The sequence below is a fragment of the Sturnus vulgaris genome, unplaced genomic scaffold (assembly GCF_052056855.1).
Source record: "Sturnus vulgaris isolate bStuVul1 unplaced genomic scaffold, bStuVul1.hap1 Scaffold_85, whole genome shotgun sequence".
Taxonomy (NCBI): domain Eukaryota; kingdom Metazoa; phylum Chordata; class Aves; order Passeriformes; family Sturnidae; genus Sturnus; species Sturnus vulgaris.
In genome coordinates this window covers 1,220,098-1,237,508 of record NW_028276736.1, presented here as the reverse complement: position 1 = coordinate 1,237,508, position 17,411 = coordinate 1,220,098, and the positions used below count along the sequence as shown (strand labels likewise).

Below are 17,411 nucleotides of genomic sequence, written 5' to 3'. Positions count from 1 at the left end.
GAGCAGGGGGAGAAGGCTGGGCGCTGTGTGGCAGGAGCAGGAGGTTTGGGCTCAGGACATTCCGCCTGCGCCGCTGCCCCGCAATGGGCGGCCGTGCCCGGGGCTCTGGGCCTGGCCCCGCGTGCGCTGAGCTCCCGACACTGCGGGAGCTGCCCGGGCTGGGCTCAGGATCCCGCTGGGGCTGGGCAGCAGGCTGGGCTCCCACTGGCATCAGCAGCAGCTGGAAATACCTCTGGGCATCTCCATTTCCTGCTGCTGCTAGGAAGGAGCTGTGAAACGAGTGGAGAAATTCTGGTTTCTCTTTGTCCTACCAGATTTTTCATTTTATTTGCTGCTCTAGAGGCAATTTCTGTGATGGCTTCTGTCGGCTGCTTCTATTTCAACAGCACCAGCAACAGGGCTGTGTTTGAGTGCTGCAAATGTGGCCTGTGTGGCTTTCATTCTCCTTGACTTTGTGCTCATGGACTTAGGAGTATTTCGAGATCGGCTACTAATGATGCCTGAGTTCCCCGTCACAAAAGCACTGATCAAAAAAGGCAATTGCAATTTTACAGATAAAATTCAAGTGGCAAACAGGCACAATTCAAGTGGCAAGAGCAGCCATGAACTACAATGCCCAAGGCAAAGGCAACAACAGCCTCCTGCTGTCACCTTACAGTGAGACAGGGAATTGAAGAATAAGGAATAGTTCATCAAAAACCAAAGCAATGAGGAATGCCTGACATTTACTATGCTTGCAAAAACTGAGAGGAGAGGCAGACTGGTTTGTGATAAACGGAGCCAGAACTTGCAAACAGGGTGAGGAGTGCAAGGCTACCAGTGATAAGTGATAAATGCAAAACCTTAAACCAGCAAGAATGAATCTCAAGGTCTGGAATGTGCCCAAATGGCTAAGATACATGCTCCGGAGACAGAGTTGAAAAGTTCAAGTGTGATGAAGAGTTTGGAAGCCTTCATCAGAGACCCCCAAGAACCCCTGAACTGGGGAGGTGCAAGTGCAAAAGGACTTTTGGTTCATTTGAATACGAAGCGAGGGTAGGCGGGACTAGACGGGGCTAGGACATGAATATGTATTAGGAGTATTGTGTAATCCTAGGCTTTTAGGGAATAAATTGAGCAGTAGTTTGAAGTGTCAGGGTGCATGCCTTGGGAGGAGCTATCCCCGTGCACCTCAGTGCTGAATAAATGCATACCTACTTTCAAACTCTCATTTCTCATGAGTTATAGAGGCTTTTCCATGTATCAGCAGCCACTGAAACACAGAAAGCTACATTATATACTCTCCTCTATCACACACAGCTCACCTCTTCTGATCCGAATTGAGTGCTTGGGGCACAGAATTAGCCACCCACCCCAAAGGAAAGCAATTTATCTGAGAAGGCAATCACAACTAACACTTCAAATACTGAACTTGGAACTCAAGCTCCTGCTTGCTGTCATCTGTATGTCATAGAATCAGAATTGTTTGGGTTGGAAGGGACCTTCAAGACCATTTTGTTGAAATCCCCATGCCATGAGCAGGGACACCTTCCATTAGACCAGGAGGCTCAGAGCCCCATCCAACCTGGCCTGGAACAGTGCCAGGGACAGAAGTGTTACAGGGACCTCCTCAGGGATCCTGCAACTCCACTGCCTACAGAGACCTTTCCCTGCAGGACAAACACCAGTGACCTCCCTTCAAGGAGCAGGTCACTGAGCTCAGCTGGGATTAACACAAACCTGGCAATGTGAACCTGGTGCTTTGCTGCTCCCCAAGGCACTGCCAATGGAGGAATGCACTACAGGCAGGGTGGCACTGCCACTCGCACTTTATCCAGATACTACGATGAGTCCATGTCCCCCTGGATTTACAACAATACACTTGAAGCTGGCTCTGTAATACTGCCTGGCCCTGTACTCCCTCCTGTTTGCAGAAGCACAGCTGTAAGGAAAATCTCTAATCTCTATTTACACAGGATGGTGATAAAGAAATTCCTCCACAATCATTTAATCTCTCTTTGGGCTGACACCACCATCTTTGCTCAGCCCAGCTCCAGAGCAGCAACACATGCAAACACGACACAGTTATTTGTGGGCTAGGGAAGGACAGCCACGTGCAAACAATCTCTGTACCAAAGTACCCCTCGAGTCTTGTGCTCAGTTTTGAACCTCTTGCTGCAAGAAAGGCATCAAGGGGCTGGAGTGTGTCCAGGGAAGGGCAATGGAGCTGGGGAAGGGTCTGGAGAACAAGTCTGATGAGGAGCAGCTGAGGGAGCTGGGGAGATTCAGCCTGCAGAAAAGGAGCTCAAGGGGAACCCTTCTCACTCTCCACAACTCCCTGACAGGAGGGTGGAGCCAGGTGGGGTGAGTGTCTTTCCCAGGTAACAAGTAACAGAGGAAATGGCCTCAAGCTGTATAACAGGAGGTTTAGATTGGGCATTAGGTGAAATTTCTTTACTGAAAGGATAGTCAGGCATTGAAACACACTGTCTAGGGCAGTGATCGAGTCACTACCCCTGGAGGTGTTCAAAAGGTGTGTGGGTGTGGCATTTTGAAACATGGTTTAGTGGTGGGCTTAATAGTGCTGGGGTAACAGTTGGACTCAATGATCTCAGACATATTTTCCAACCTGAACAACAATGTGATTCTAAGTTTTTTGCTGAGCACGATGAGTGAGAATGAGTGAGATGAGTATTCCAGCAGGCAGGACGATACTGAGAGGAAGGACAGCCCCATCTTCTGGAAGCTGAGGTGATTGAAGCTCCTGCCCGATTTTGGCAAGAGATTCGAAGCAAGAAGCCTGCTTTGGGCTGGGTTTCTGCTGTAAACTCAGCAGCAAGGTGCCACTGGCATATGTGCTGTCCTCACCACGAGCTGGCCTGCTCGTGTCAGTAAGCTCTGAGCAAGCTCTGTATGAACTCACCGCCTGGCCCTAAAGGATTGGCAGAACAGGAAACTCTTTCAAAGGTGTCTAAGGACTTGATGTTGATGTTTGAATTTCCCTTTCATATTGCTGCAGCGTTTTTGTCCAGGCGCTTTATCCCTGCAGCACAAAGCTGTCATTTATTTGTAGTCAGAGATTTTGTGCTTTTGAAATTAAAGCCAAGGCGGACAGAAAATAAAAGTATTCCAAGACACTTTAATGCATTAGGCAAGTGTTAATTAGGGGAAGCTGAGTCTTTCCAGCCCTTGGGGGAAAGCATATCTTGTGTAAAAATAATTTAGAAAAGGGCAAAGCTGTTCTGCCTAGTGAGATTTTTGGTTCTCCACAGTTTTAGGAAAACACAGAATGTACTCATCAGTGGAAACAGTTATAACACAGTGAGAACAACTTAGAAGGAGCTGATGGGGTCCAAGGCCAATGCAGAATGCGTGGCCACAGCTGGGAAAGCAGCATCCTTGCTCAGGCAGGCACACAAGCAAGAAAATGGGCTGAGAAAACATGGCAGGGTTATTGAGGGAGCTCCTGTGGTCACAGTCCTACCTGTGAAATGGCTTCTGCCTGCTCACGGCCTGTGATCACAGGAGCAAGCAGAGTGTTATCTCACCCTCTTCCCAGGAGCTTCTGGGAACCAGCTCCTGAAGCAGCAACTGGCAGTGATGGTTATTAAAAAATACACTCATGAAGCTGCATCTGGAGCTGGCCACATTTTCCTGCCAATTTTCAGCAAATTGTGTACTTGGAAGGACTATGGAAAAAAATCTACCAAGAATTCGTGAATATGACTCCTTAGGTGAAACTGTCTCCCACTTATTATCCAGCTCAGCAAATGTTAATGCCCTATCCCTGAATTCAAATTCCCATCAGAGCCATTGTCTGTCCCCAGCCAATGGCCTTCTTTGCCCTGGTAAACACAGAAAATGGGCATTTTCTCAGCGGATGTAAATTTGTCTTGTTAGACAACCCCTCCACACACACACACACACACACACACACACAGAGAAATCTTTCCAATAATCTGGGAAAGTATTATCAAACAAAACCTTCTCTGCTAAAGGGGAAACACTTTGCCCAAACCACTGAGATGCTAAGGGACAACACATTACTTTAATATTATCATAAGTGAAGAAAATTAGATATCCTTGGATTTAATTTTACCAGTATACATACCTTCCACTGAATTTCTGACTTTATTTTAAAAGAGTGATTCATGCATTTAGCTTTTGGTTCATTTTAAATTTATTTTAGGAGTCATAATAAATCTCACTTTGGAAGATCAGAATGATTAATTTCTCAACTACATTTTTGCTTTGAAGTGTCTGTTGGCTGTTAATAAAATTAGTCCTTTTACGTTTCCTTCAAAGTCACAAAACACAAATACACGTGGATGCTTTGGGCCAAAGGAGGGGGCTGAAAACTTGTCTGGCAGTGGGAATTTAGCTGAAAGGAGGAGGGGAGCTGCTGTCTCACCACTCTGAGGAAAAGTGCTGCATTTGTGCAGCCAAAACCGCTGCGTGTGGAGGCAATGGGAAATTTGGGACTGGATCTGCAGAGATCCTGATTTAGAGGGTGGAGTCTTGGGCAATGAACATTACATTTTGTTAGAAAACCACTCGTGTTTTCACAGCGCAGATTTCATAATCCTAATGTCTGTCTGACTGAAAGTTAAGTGCCTTACAGCCCTTCCCTCAGTGTTTGCTCAGTGGTGAATACTGCACTAGGCTCTGTGTCCAGCTCACAGCTGCTTTTGGAGTCTGTCCAGAAACACTCATGCCTCTGAGACATGGAGAAACGTGCAGGCTCAGAGGAGCAAACTGCCAGCTGGCAGAGCTGGGCAGCCACCCTTGGAAGCCGTTGGTTCAGGCTGGCTGAGGATGAGCCTCAGGTGCTCAGCACTGAGGTTTTTTACAAAGACCGCAGTCAGAGCAGAATGCCGAACTCAGGTGCTGGTGCTCTGGACCACTGCAGTAGTGCAAAGGTCCTCCCACCCTTGGGGAAGCATTTCACCAGGAACATTGATGCTACCAAGCAATTTCCATGCTAAGTCAGCATCTGTGTTGCCATCATGGCACAGAAGAGGGGAGAAGGGAGAAAAAAATCAAAGCAGATTGGAATTGAGCAAGGGATACGCCATGGAAGGAGTTCTCTCTGGAAGATAAAATTCTCAAAACCAAAAATCTTTATTTTGCTAAAATATTTCACATTTCTTTCAGGGATAGTCCTATTTAGCTGTTACACTTCAGTCACCCCTTTTCTTTGCAGTGTCCTAACTTGCAGTCTGATTGCTGGCTCTGCTTGTTTTCTTCCATTTTGCATCACCCCCACAAAAGAAAGGATCACCACACAAAAGCAACAGCTGCTAGAGGGGAGTAGATAAAGTCAGCAAGTACTTTGTGAGCAATTCCCACCCTTTATTCATCCATAAATGTGATTTGGGCTAGCCAAATGATTGGATTTGTTTGTTTCCCTCCTCCCCTGCTCAGGGTGCTTTAACAAGAGGAGGAAACAACTAGAGACAGGGGAAGATTGATGTTCTGGAGGGGGCAAGCACGTCTACAGCCATTCACTTGTTATGCTTCTCCAGGACCCGAGTGGAATACATAAACCTCTGGCTCCAGCTAGAGGCCACTCACGGCTGGGTTTCTAAGCTGAACAGAGCTCTCCTTAGGAAGTATCACTCTGCTCTGTTAAGGTGTGTGATACAATAGGCCCAATATCTCAAGAAGAGCAGAGAATAGAGAAATTGCTTGCTTCCCAGAAAGTGGCTCAATATCTCTCGTCTGTGAGAAGCAGAGACTGTTTTTTCTCCTTTACTTCTGTGTGCACAAACTCTCAGCTTTTTCATGTTTGTCAACAGCTTTATCTCAGCTTACTACTTGTTTTCCATTGTATTTTCTCTCCACTGTCTCACTAGGAAGGGGAGTAATAAATGGCTTACTGAGCACCTGGCATTCAGACAAGGGGAACCCACTACACCCATCTTCAAAAAGGGTAGAAAAGAGCACTCTGGAAATGATCAACATGTCAGCCTCACCTCTGTGCCTGGGAAGATCATGGGACACATCCTCCTTGAAGCTGTGCTAAGGCACATGGAGAACAGGGAGGTGATTCTGGGCAGCCAAGGGTGAGTCCTGCCTGACCCGTCCAGTGGCCTGCTATGACAGAGCAAGTACATGAAGAGACAAGGCAAGGACTACAGGTGTCATTTATCTGGACATCTGGATAGACTTTGGCATGATCCCCACAACATCCTCTCTAAATTGGAGAGAGATGGATTTGATGCCTGGACTGTTGGACGGATAAGAAATTGCATGCATGGTCACTTCAGAGGTCAACACATCAGAGTCAGGATGGACATGAGTGACCACTGGTGTCTCTAGAGGGTGTGTTCTGGGAGCAGTGTTTCTTAAAATCTTCATTAATGTCATAGACAAAGGGATCGAGGGCATCCTCAGCAGATTTCCTGACATCACTGAGCAGAAAGGGGCAGTTGCACACCTGAAGGATAGAATGCCAAGCAGAGAGATGTGGATGTACTTGAGGAGTAGAACCAAGGCGATCTTACTTGATTTAAAAAGATAAAAAAATAAGTAGGAGTTGCTGCACCTGCGTAAGGGTAGGCCCCAGGATACACGCAGGTGCAGGGTGGTGCATGGGTAAAAAGAGGATGGGAGCTCCTGCCTGTCCGTGTCCTGTCTGCCTGTTGGGTCTGCCCCAGGGCAGTCAGGCTGTGACTGCAGCCATGTGTCCCCCTGTGGCTGTGGCCGGCACTGCTGTCCCTGCTGCCCTGCTGCCAGAGCCCTGTCCCTGGGCAGAGCCATTCCCTCCCCAGCACAGCCCCGTGGGTGCTCCCTGCTGCGGCCTGGCCTGGCCCCAGAGCAGGGTCCCCCTGCGGGTGGCCCCGGGGTGGCCGCGTGTCCCCAGCCGGCCGTGCCTGGGCAGCTGCCTCAGCCGTGAGGGACGCAGAGCTGCGGGAGCCCAGGGCTCTGTGCCGCCCGCACTGCAGAGCTGCCTGCTCCAGCTGCCAGGGCCTCGGCGCCCACCCTGTGCCCTCCCGCCCCGACGGCCGTGCCGGGCCCCGCTTGCTGCCCTCATGGTGCCACTGCTGGCCCCAGGGCTCTGCCAGGCCTTCTCCAGGGACACCTTCCCGCAGCCTTTCAGTCCCTGCACGGGCCCGGCACACACCTGCAGAGGGGCTCTTTGCAAGGGCCTGCAGGGACAGCGCCAGCGCCAGTGGCTTCCCAGTGCCACAGGGAGGGCTTAGGCTGGAGACGTGCGGGACATTCTGCCCTCTGAGGCTGCTGAGGCCCTGGCCCACGCTGCCCACAGAAGCTGTGGCTGCCCCAGCCCTGGCAGTGCTCCAGGCCAGGCTGGGTGGGGCTCGGAGCATCCTGGCCTAGTGGAAGGTGTCCCTGTCCTTGGCAGCAGGGCTGCAACAAGGCAATTTCTAAGGACCCTTCCAAGCCAAGCCAGTCTGTGATTCTGTGATCAGGGGGGCCGGGGGCAGCTGGGCTTCATTTCTGATTAGAACCAGTTCAGCACTGTCAGCCTGGTTGAGTTCTAGGAGTCTATCCATGAGCCCATATCCACAGCTTGTGAGAATTACCAACACTATAGGTCTGGCTGAGATCAATAAAGTCTTGCACAATCCAGATTCTGCAATATTGTATTTTATTGAAACAAGATCAAAGCAGTCTCCAAGTTGGCACTATCTATAGACCATTAATATGGGTTGCAACAGATAGCGACACTAGATACGGCTTTACTTGTATATAAAAATAACATCATACAGGTACTATACAATATACATATGATATACAATATAAATTTTATCCCTATAATTATATATAATGTCTATAGTATCTATATTTTATATGTATGTTCCATATGTATAAATACATTTACTTTATGAAAAACTTCCCAGCCAAAAATGCACTGGCAGTATTAATGTGTCTCAACAGATAGTGACACTAAATATGTGCTCTACTGTTATTATTTAAACATAATTACATATTCAACTCTCCAGAATTATTTCTTGTCAGGATAGAATAATTACATTTTTCTTGTGTTTGATATTATTTATATAAATGCATTCTTTGTTTCATTGTATTTTACTATTCTGTATGATAATTAATAAACGTATTTTTATATAATTTGTATACATGATGTAAATATCTATGAAAAAAAAATCTAGATTCTTATATATACAAAATTTCAGGTCAGCTCCAAGACAGTTTGTCCAATGTTGACCTAAAGGTGTCCCTTTCGGGGACAAGGAGAGACACTGTCCATTGCCTGATGCTGGCCAAGCAGTGCTGGTTTTGCCTCTTGGTCTTTTCTGCCCTGTTTCTTTTATCTTTTTCTGTCCCACATTCCCACTTCTTTCATACTTTAAATTTTGGCGCTTCTCAAAGGCCTGGAACAACCCCATGTTATGGGTGGGGTTTGGTGACTTTGGCCCTGCATGTACAGCATGTTCTCTCTTCATGCACATTCTCAGGAGTGGGGAAATTCCAGCAGGGCTTTATGCAGATCTGGGTGCCTTTTTTGGAAAATGTAATGATAGAAGGAGGTAGAATAAACCCTCCCGTGTCCCTCCACCTGCTGAGGCGGCAGGAGAGGCTGTGGGACCTTTGCCAGAGCCTTAGCACGCATCCTCTTCTCCTTAAAGCACCAAATTTGTACTCTGAGGTGGCTCTCTGCTGCCAGCTGCGAGCAGCACACGCACAGCGTTATGCAGGAGAATCTCTTTCAATTGTCAGCTTTGAGGACAGCTAGGAGTCGACGTTGCAGATCCAGGTACTCGCCTATGCCCTGGGAGTGGGCTACCGGATCCATGGCCAGGTGGTGGAAGAGGTTGGGTGGCTCAGCCATTTGAACATCCTGGGGTACACTGAGCTCCTCAGGAAGCCTCCAGTTGCCCACAATAAAGTGGTTGAGGCGTTTCACTTGCAGGGATAAGCGCAGGCTCTCACTGATATCAAACATTCGCCTAGGAAATGCCTCCTGCACCACTGTGACACAGGAATGGTGTTCAGGAGGTGCATGACAATGGTTTTCATGGTGTAGGTGGAAAAGCCTATGCCCAGCTGAAGACAGGTGAATAGCTGCAGGCATTAGAGGTGCAAGCTGTCACGGGGAGCCTGCATGGCAATGTGCTGGAAGAATTTCATCTCTGCCACAGCATAAGTCTCAGGCCACAGAGTGCTTGGGGTTCTGGCATATCCAGGCTGGCTGCTCACAAAGATGTCAGAGTCACCTCTCTGCACCCCAAACTGCATCTCAATCCGGAAGCTTTCTCTGCCATTGGTCACCTTGAATTGGCAGGAGCGTCTGGAGGGCAGCAGCATTAAATGCCAATTTTGTGACTGAGGCAAAGCTGGCCAGATTGCTCTCACCAGCTGGCAGAACCAGCGGGCAGTTTTGTGCACATCCAGGTAGGAGTTGGTGCACAGGGTGTCTAGGAGGCTGGGATCCTGATTCCTCCTCAGCTCCTCCTCGGGGTGGTGCAGGAAGCACAGCATGTTCTCACCCTGCTGCTCCTTGGTGCAGGTGCACTCCAGCTGCACGCGGACACGGAAGTTCCTCACGTGCCTCTGCTCTGCAGAGTCCAGCTCCAGGTGGAAGCTGTGGCCTCGGGGAGGAGTCATGGGGATGAGCACCTGGTACACAACATCCTGCTCACGTGGACTCCAGCCTTCAAAGGCGCTGCCCACCCCGATGGCTCCTTGCAGGACTGGGTAGAAGCTGTTTGATAAGACATGTCCAAAGTAAATTGCAGAATTATCCATGAGGTTCCTTGTCCACTCGCAGCCTTTCTGCAGGTCCTGTACAGGCCACTGTATGCGTTCCATTAGAGTTCTTCCAACGTTATCGTCAAAATCATTGTCTTCTTCATGGACTGCAATTGCAAGATCACTGTTTTCTGCATTTGCAGCCTCATTGACAACTTCATTTTCAATATTATCTTCTTCATTTGCAGCAACATTAGTGACTTCCCGTACATTGCCATCATCATTGCTATCTTCCTTCCAATTCACATCATCTTCTTCTTCTGCATTTCCAACCTCTACTTCTTCATTTGCATCCCCATTTCTGACTTCCTCTTCATTTGCACCATTGTTTTCTTCTTCAGGCTCCTCTCTTCGCAGGCTCCTTTTGGACCCCATCCACCATAGGACCAAGACAAGGACCAGGAGCACAGCAACAGCTAAGAGCTGCAAGAGCTGCACCTGCTTCAGGGTGAGCTGCTCCACCTCCTGCTCCAGCCTAATCCTCTGCCATTCCAGGTATTTTGCACGCATTTCCATGCGCAGACGGGTTTCCTCATCCTGATCATCACCCACGAGCTTCGAGTACTGGATGAGGCTTTTCAAGAGCACGAAAAGCAACACTATGGAATTCATGGTCTGCAGGAGGATGGAGAGAAGGCCTTGAGTGGGGCTGTGAGGGAGGCAGCTGGCAGTAGGGGCAGCAGGGACTGGGATCCTCAGGGGTCTGAGGGCAGGAAGGACAGGGCCCCAGACAGCTGGCAGGCAGCAATGCCTACCCACGCCAGCGTGGCCTGCCCAAAGCTCTCCCTTCAGGGGCTGTCCCTGCATGCAGGGGGAGAACCCAGCCCCGGGTGCAGCTTTTATGCCCCGGCCCTTGTCCCCAGCCCAGCCTCCCCTCCACGTGTGCACTCACCGCTTGCCCAAGCAATGCAGGGCCAGCGTTACCTGCTGGGCCCTTTTATACCTGCCCCCATTGTGACACGTCCCCCCGATGTCACAGGTGTCACAGCGCATCACAACGCAGCCAACCCTACCCTTTGTCCCCACCCTGCCTCAGCCACTCAGAGTGACCCCTGTGCACTGGTTAAGGCTGCTTTTGAGTGAATGTTCTTCAAAGGGCTCCCATTGTTCTTTCTTTTGGGTTGAATTTTATCTGCCCTGCTTTGGCAATCTCATAGATTTCCATGTTGGAAGGCACCCTTGAGGATCATTGAGTCTCAGCTTTGACTCCTCACTGCTTGAGCTACACTTCAATCTCAGAATCAGTGTGGCTGTAAACTGATGCCTTGAGGAGCTGGAACAGAGGCTGCACACAGAGTTAAGGGGAACAAAATGGGTATTTATTGTGTGGCCCACGAAAGGCCTACAAAAGCCACACCCCAGCAATATAAGTGCCACAGTGGTGGCCCCTGCCCAGATGGCTCCAAGATGGAAGGAAAGGAGAGGGCTGGTCACAAAATCTTACACTTTTATAGGTTCTGGTTAATTTGTATGAACCCACCCTCCACCTTTCCATGTAGTTTGTGCTTAGGGCCTGAAGTTTGGAGAAACTGTCCTTGAGTTCTTCACTAGAATAGGACTGTTTTGTCTTCCTCAGCCTAGCACATCAGAAAAGCACATCCAAGGAGAACAGGAAAACTTAAAACTAAAGGCATCATTTCCCCCCTTTAGAGGCTCGACAAGGCCTTTACCTTGTCGAGTGTCTATTCTAAATATTACTAACAGGTATTTAATTACAGATAAGTGACCAATAATAATAAATACCCAACATTAGATAAATACATACTAGTAAATACATACTTGATAATAAACGTAAACATAAACCTAATAACAATAAACCTCTAACAAGAACAGTATCTTATACAATCAAATGTTATATAAAAGAAAAAGTAATTAGACCCAGAAGAAAAACTATCATGTCCACCAGTCTTTGTTGTTACAATTGTTCAGAAGCAGAAGGTTTCTTAATTCTGGAGTAGTGAATCCAGGGTCCTCTGCCAGCAACTTTGACTAGAGTGAAGGTAGTCAGCAGGACTTTAAATTGTTCTTTCCACTTGGCTTGCAGAGGATCACTGTCCCACCACTTCACATAGACCCAGTCTCCAGGCTGGAACAGATGTGCAGGGGTGTCCAGTCCTATGGGTCTGGATAGCACGATGTAACTCTGAAGCTTTTGGAGCTTCTGCAAAGTGAAACTTAGAGCCATTAAATAACACTGTAAATCACGTTTCCTCTTCATGTGGGTTGCAGCCAACAGTGGAGCCATAAGATCTTCTTGGTGGCAAACACCGAGGCAAACCCAGGCTTGCCCCTGATTATTTCATGAGGGTCTTGGCCAGCCCTGCTCCTTTCACCTGGTTATCAAAGCAGAGTTTCACCCGCCTCATCCGGCAACAAATGGCTACCAAAGCACACAAATTTGCATTAACAGTGGAACTACAATGGGGTGCAGCAGCTCGTTGAAAATGCCAGTGGCCATGGGGAAGCAGCCAAAAGGAACTTCCCACCAGTGGTGTTCTCCTGCCCTCCTAATTTGTTCCATTCCCTATTTTATAACTTTACCATCATAGTGAACTGTTATTAGGATCTTTTTAGCTTTGGCCTTGGCATTTTCTGGCAGCTGCTGCAGATTTGCATGCTGTAACATTTCTTCTACAATTGTTTGTGTTTATACACAAAACCAGTCTCTAATTGTAGTTACATTACAAATACACATCTTTACATTACCAAACACAGTCTGGTTATAAGCTTCCAAGCTTCCAATTCTCCTTCTTCTCCCCAACAATGGTTTTGGTGAGGTAGGCATGTAAAGGAATTGATGCTTCTCCAATTTGAATACCAAAAGTTGGAAGAAAAAACTGTTTCCCTTACCCCAGTTACCCCAATAACATGTACAGTGTCGTGACTCAGTTTCCCTTCTAAGGTATTTAACATAGAATATGCTGCTCCACAATCTACAAAAATTACTTGATGTCAACTTTCCCCAGCTTAGTTATAATCAAGGGCTCTGCTGGGGGAATAGCCCTTGGTTGCCATCACTCAGAGCCTGAGCCATTTGAGGTTTGTACTACTGAGAGTTGGGGAACTGAGGATTATTCTTTTAACACTGGACAGTCCTTTTTCCAATGTCCCCACTTTCTACAGTATGCACACTGGTCCTTCTGTGTAGGGGAAGCTTTGTTGGGTGACCTTTCCTGAGTTGCCTTCTTACTAGGTTGGGATTTAACTCTTTCAGTTGAACCTCTATCTCAAAACACTTTCCAGGCAACCTCTAGCAGTCTCTCCATATCTCAGACCCCCTCTATCTTTTGCAGCTTCCTTCATATATCATTTGAAGCCTGACCAATAAACAACAAAACCAGATGTGCTTTACCATCAGCTGATTCAGTGTCTAGATCAGTATATTTGATGGCAGTTTCTCTTAACCTGTTCAAAAAATCACATGGTGATTCATCATCATTTTGTTTTACTTCAGAAAGCTTTGACCAATTTATAGCTTTAGGTACTCCATGTTTTGACCCATATACCACAAGACTTTGATATCGTTTTAGCCTCGCCATATGTTCTGGTGTATTTGGATCCCACCCAGGATTCTCAAGGGGAAATACCTGAGTGACAGTACCCTGAAGATATCCACTGGCTATGCTCCCCTCCACTGAGGTTATGATGGCTTTATTGACCATTTGTCTCTCAGTGGGGTCGAGTAATGCATCTAACATGGAGTTTAAATCTGCCCAGTCAGGGTTTTGTGAGTTAACAGCCTGTTCCACCAATTTTGCCACTTTATTTGGGTTCTCTTTATATTTTCCTACAGTAGTTTTCCACTGTTCTAACTCTATAAGGGAGTATGGTACTTTCACATATACTGGCCCCTGATTACCGACTGCCTGTAGTAAAGGGGCTTGCAAAACTGGTTCTCTGTCTCTCTCCCTTTTTTGATCTAGTGCGGTGGGAAATTGGGCTACGCTCTCTGAGGACCTTTTTTGCTATTTTTTCCCCTTCTCCGTCTGTTTAAGGCAGCAATAATCTCGTCCATTTCCTCATCCTCCTCTTCCTCCTCAGAGTCGTTTGAGTAAGAGCTGTCTGACTCTGTTGTAGCCAAGAGTCGATCTCGGCTAGTCCCAATCCTGGAAAGCATCATACAGGACCTGTTGTGACTCTGCTGCCAGGCTGTGTGTCTGCGATCTTTGATGATTTCACCTTCCGAGGCAGCTCCCTGGCCTTTGGTTTGCCATGGCACCTCACAGGCCTGAGAATGGAGGAGGTGTCGCTCCCCTTTGGGAGGTTCCCTCTCCTCCTTCCCTGTAAAAGGCCCTGTCCCCCGGCCTCTCCCCTCGGGAGGGTGCCAGGGGCTGCACACACTGGCTCTCTCCTCCCCCCTTCCCCAGCCCTCGGGCTGCTGCCGGAGGTGGTGGTGGGGGCAGTGTCCATTGCTGCCCCGGCCCGCCTTCCTCCTCCTCCTTCACTGCCCAGGGCCCCCCTGAGCTGTGGCTCCCCTGGCCCCCCTTTGCGGCAGTGCCGGAGGAGGGGCCGTGCCCTGGCCTGAGCCCACGCCCCGGCCTGAGCCCACGCCCCGGCCCGGGCCCCCGCCCAGCGCGGCCGGGACCGATCCTGTCCTCATGGCAGGAGCCACCAGATCTGTCTCCGCCTCCTCTGGGATTTTATATATACTGCTGAAAGGTAGCTCTGTCTTTTTATCTTTTCAGACTAATATATTGTGATAAATGTGATTCGTGCTAATTAAGTTGTAACTATGTTAACAAAATTGTATTTAGATCAATAGAAGACAATTGTTACAGAGTGAGAAGGGGGAGATGGGTGAGACAGGATAAAAGACATCTCCCAGATGTTGGGAGTCGAAGAAGGAGGTTGGAAGAAAGTCAGATAAGAAGAGTCGAAGGACGAAGGTCTGATAAGCGGCATCTAGAAATACAGCTTCAACCTTGAAGCTGTCAAAAATGGAATGATCACAAGAATGGGACTTAATTAAAGTCATGTTATGGAAAACATCTGCTCAGTCACACAGGGCGCCTGCGCTACCTGCAGGTCACACCTCGGTCACTGATGATGATGATGAGCCTTCACCGGAAATAAGACCCTTAAAAGGATAAGAGACCCCCTAACCCATTAGTAGAGCATGCGCCGTGCAGTATAGTTACGTAGATCTTAGGAATAGAAACTAGGAGGAGCTTTCTAGAAACTTCTGTAACTTACAGTATATAAGTGGGATTGTTAGCCTGGATGCTTTGATACGTGAGGAATGGCGAGCCACTCCCCGTATCCCCGGTCGGAGGGGGGCCCCTCCCCGGTCGGTTTTGCTTATGCTTTATACGAACCTCAATTATACTAAATTACTTACTGCCAAATTTTGTATATTCTTAAATATATGCACTTTGATTGTTTCATCTCCAATACTTTAATTGTCATCTCCAATACTTTGATTGTATTCATTTTGTTACTATTAAAAACTTACTATTAAATTTAATCTTGTTGCTTGATAAATTGGGAAAAATAGAACATCATTCATAACAATTTGGTGCCGAAACCCGGGAACTCCAGTCCAAGTGAAGAGTGGCTAGTTTTGGGAAGGAGCTCCCCACCAATTGTTAAGGTGGTCCCAAGGCTAGACCAGGCTCTCTTGGAAAAGGAGTTCCAAATTAAAATAAAGCATAAGCAAAAGAAGCTAGCTACAAGGAGGCATGCCAGAAGAAGAAGGCTCCCGTGAGAACACCGGCAGAAAGGGAAAGGTGCCCGTAAAACGTCTTGTGCACAAGAACCCTGTGCGAAAATGGGCTGTGTGAGTACCACGGGGTTGGGTAAAGGGGGCGGCTGTGTGCTTGTGTGTGAGTGAGGAATGTCTGAAAGGGGAGAGCGAGTGAATACCCCGGGAGGGAGCGGGAGGGAAAGTCCCAGCCCGAGAACTCACGGGAAAAGTCTTTAAGAAGGGAGCTGATGCTCGAAAGAAGTGATTTAAGAAGGGAGTAAATGAACCAGGTTCAACTATCTGTTGGGAGGATAATAGATGGAAGTTTCAGTATGTGATTAAGAAAGGATTGTGGAGAATGGCCAGAAAGAGAGGTTGGGGAGAGAATAAAAGGAAAAGAAGGAATTAGGTAGGAAACAAGTGTTTGGCAAAAGAAGTGAAATTGGTATATTAAGCGAAGGAGTTGAACTGCAGAACGAATGAGAGAGAGCAAGGGAAATGTTGCCGCCAGAGATGGGTCAGAGGAAAAGTAAAATCTCTGACCCAGGGGTTGTGAATTGTGAGAAAAATTCACAAGAACCCAGTGTGCCTGGGAACCGAGAGGGGGTTTCCCAGAAGGGGAGCGAGATTCCTCAGGACAGCCCCCTGGGGATAGTGTTACAATACTAAAGTATAAGGGAATCCCAAAGAGAAAAAGTAAGCAGAAAATTATACAGTACTGTATGTTTGAGTGGAGAAAAGAAAAGATTTGTGCAAATAATTTGTACTGGCCAGAGTTTAAATCATTTGAAGATTAGATTTGTCAGGTTTTAAATCTATATATGAGTTCAAAACAACGTTTTAATTAGGAAAAAAAGTGAATATGCTGCTTTGTGGCTTCCAAAAAGTGTGTGGGGGGTAAATTTATAGTTCAAAGGCAAGAAAAAGAAGGTTATTCGTTATACCCTTTGCAAACTAAAGGACGGGCAGCAAGAAGGGACTGGCTAAAGCCATGGGACTCGTTAAATCACCTCCCACCCCCATACAGACAGCCTGTCCAGCCTGTCCAGCCCCTGGTCCCTGATGCACCCCCTATTCAAGACGAGCCAGTAGCACACAGAACTAGAGGCAGAAGGGAACAAGAGGAAGAAAGTGACAAAGAGGGCGAGGAAGCAGGAAGGGAAGATAGATTATACCCTCTTAGAGAGGTTCCAATGGCAAATCTGGCCCCAGGACAGAGACCTATTGGTTACATGAGTGTTCCCCTGAATACTAGGAACTTTAAGAAATTTAAGAAAGAGATGGGCAGGATGCCAGAAGATCATATTGAGGTAGCAAAGAAACTAGATCAGTTATTAGGACTGAATATTTACACCTGAGTGGAATTGCAGTCTATTTTAGAAATCTTGTTTACAGTGGAAGAGAGAAATGATTAGATAGTCAGGAATACAGGCTTAGAATAGAGATCATTAGAAGCCAAACCAAAGAGATCAGAAATGGCCTATGGCAGATCCAAATTGTAATAATCAGGAGGTAGAACATAGGCAAAATATGAGAGATTTCAGGTAAATGATTATCCAAGGTATTCAGGAAGCAATGCCCAGAGGACAAAATATAGGGAAATGTCTGAGTGAGCACCAAGAGAAAGATGAATGCCTGGCAGAATGGTTAAAGAGACTAAAAAGAAAAGGATTTGCAGTTACACTCAAGCATAGACCCCGATACACCAGCAGGGCAGGTCCTTTTGAAAACACAATTTGTAGCTAAGTCTTAGGGGGGGACATCAGGAAAAAAATTAGAAAAATTGGAAGATTAGCAGGATAAGAGCTTCAGGAGTTGTTAAAGGAAGCACAAGAAGTGTATGTTCGGAGAAATGAAGAAAAGAAAATTAAAGCCAGGATTCTAATAACAGCAATCCAAGAAATACAAACAGCCACAAACACAAAGAATTTATCAGGAAAAAAATATTAATTCAAGAAAACTAAGGGGGGGGTCAGGAGCTCATTTATTTAATATGAACCAAAATACCAGAAGA

The 17,411-nt window shown here is 47.3% G+C and overlaps 1 protein-coding gene and 1 pseudogene across 1 annotated transcript in view; one reads left to right on the top strand and one right to left on the bottom strand.

Moving 5' to 3' along the window:
- Window positions 1-17,411, top strand: part of LOC148217360 (olfactory receptor 14A16-like) — a 470,135-nt gene that overhangs the window by 304,118 nt on the left and 148,606 nt on the right. The window lies entirely within an intron of this gene.
- On the bottom strand, window positions 8,672-10,194 carry LOC148217363 (inositol 1,4,5-trisphosphate receptor-interacting protein-like 1; annotated as a pseudogene).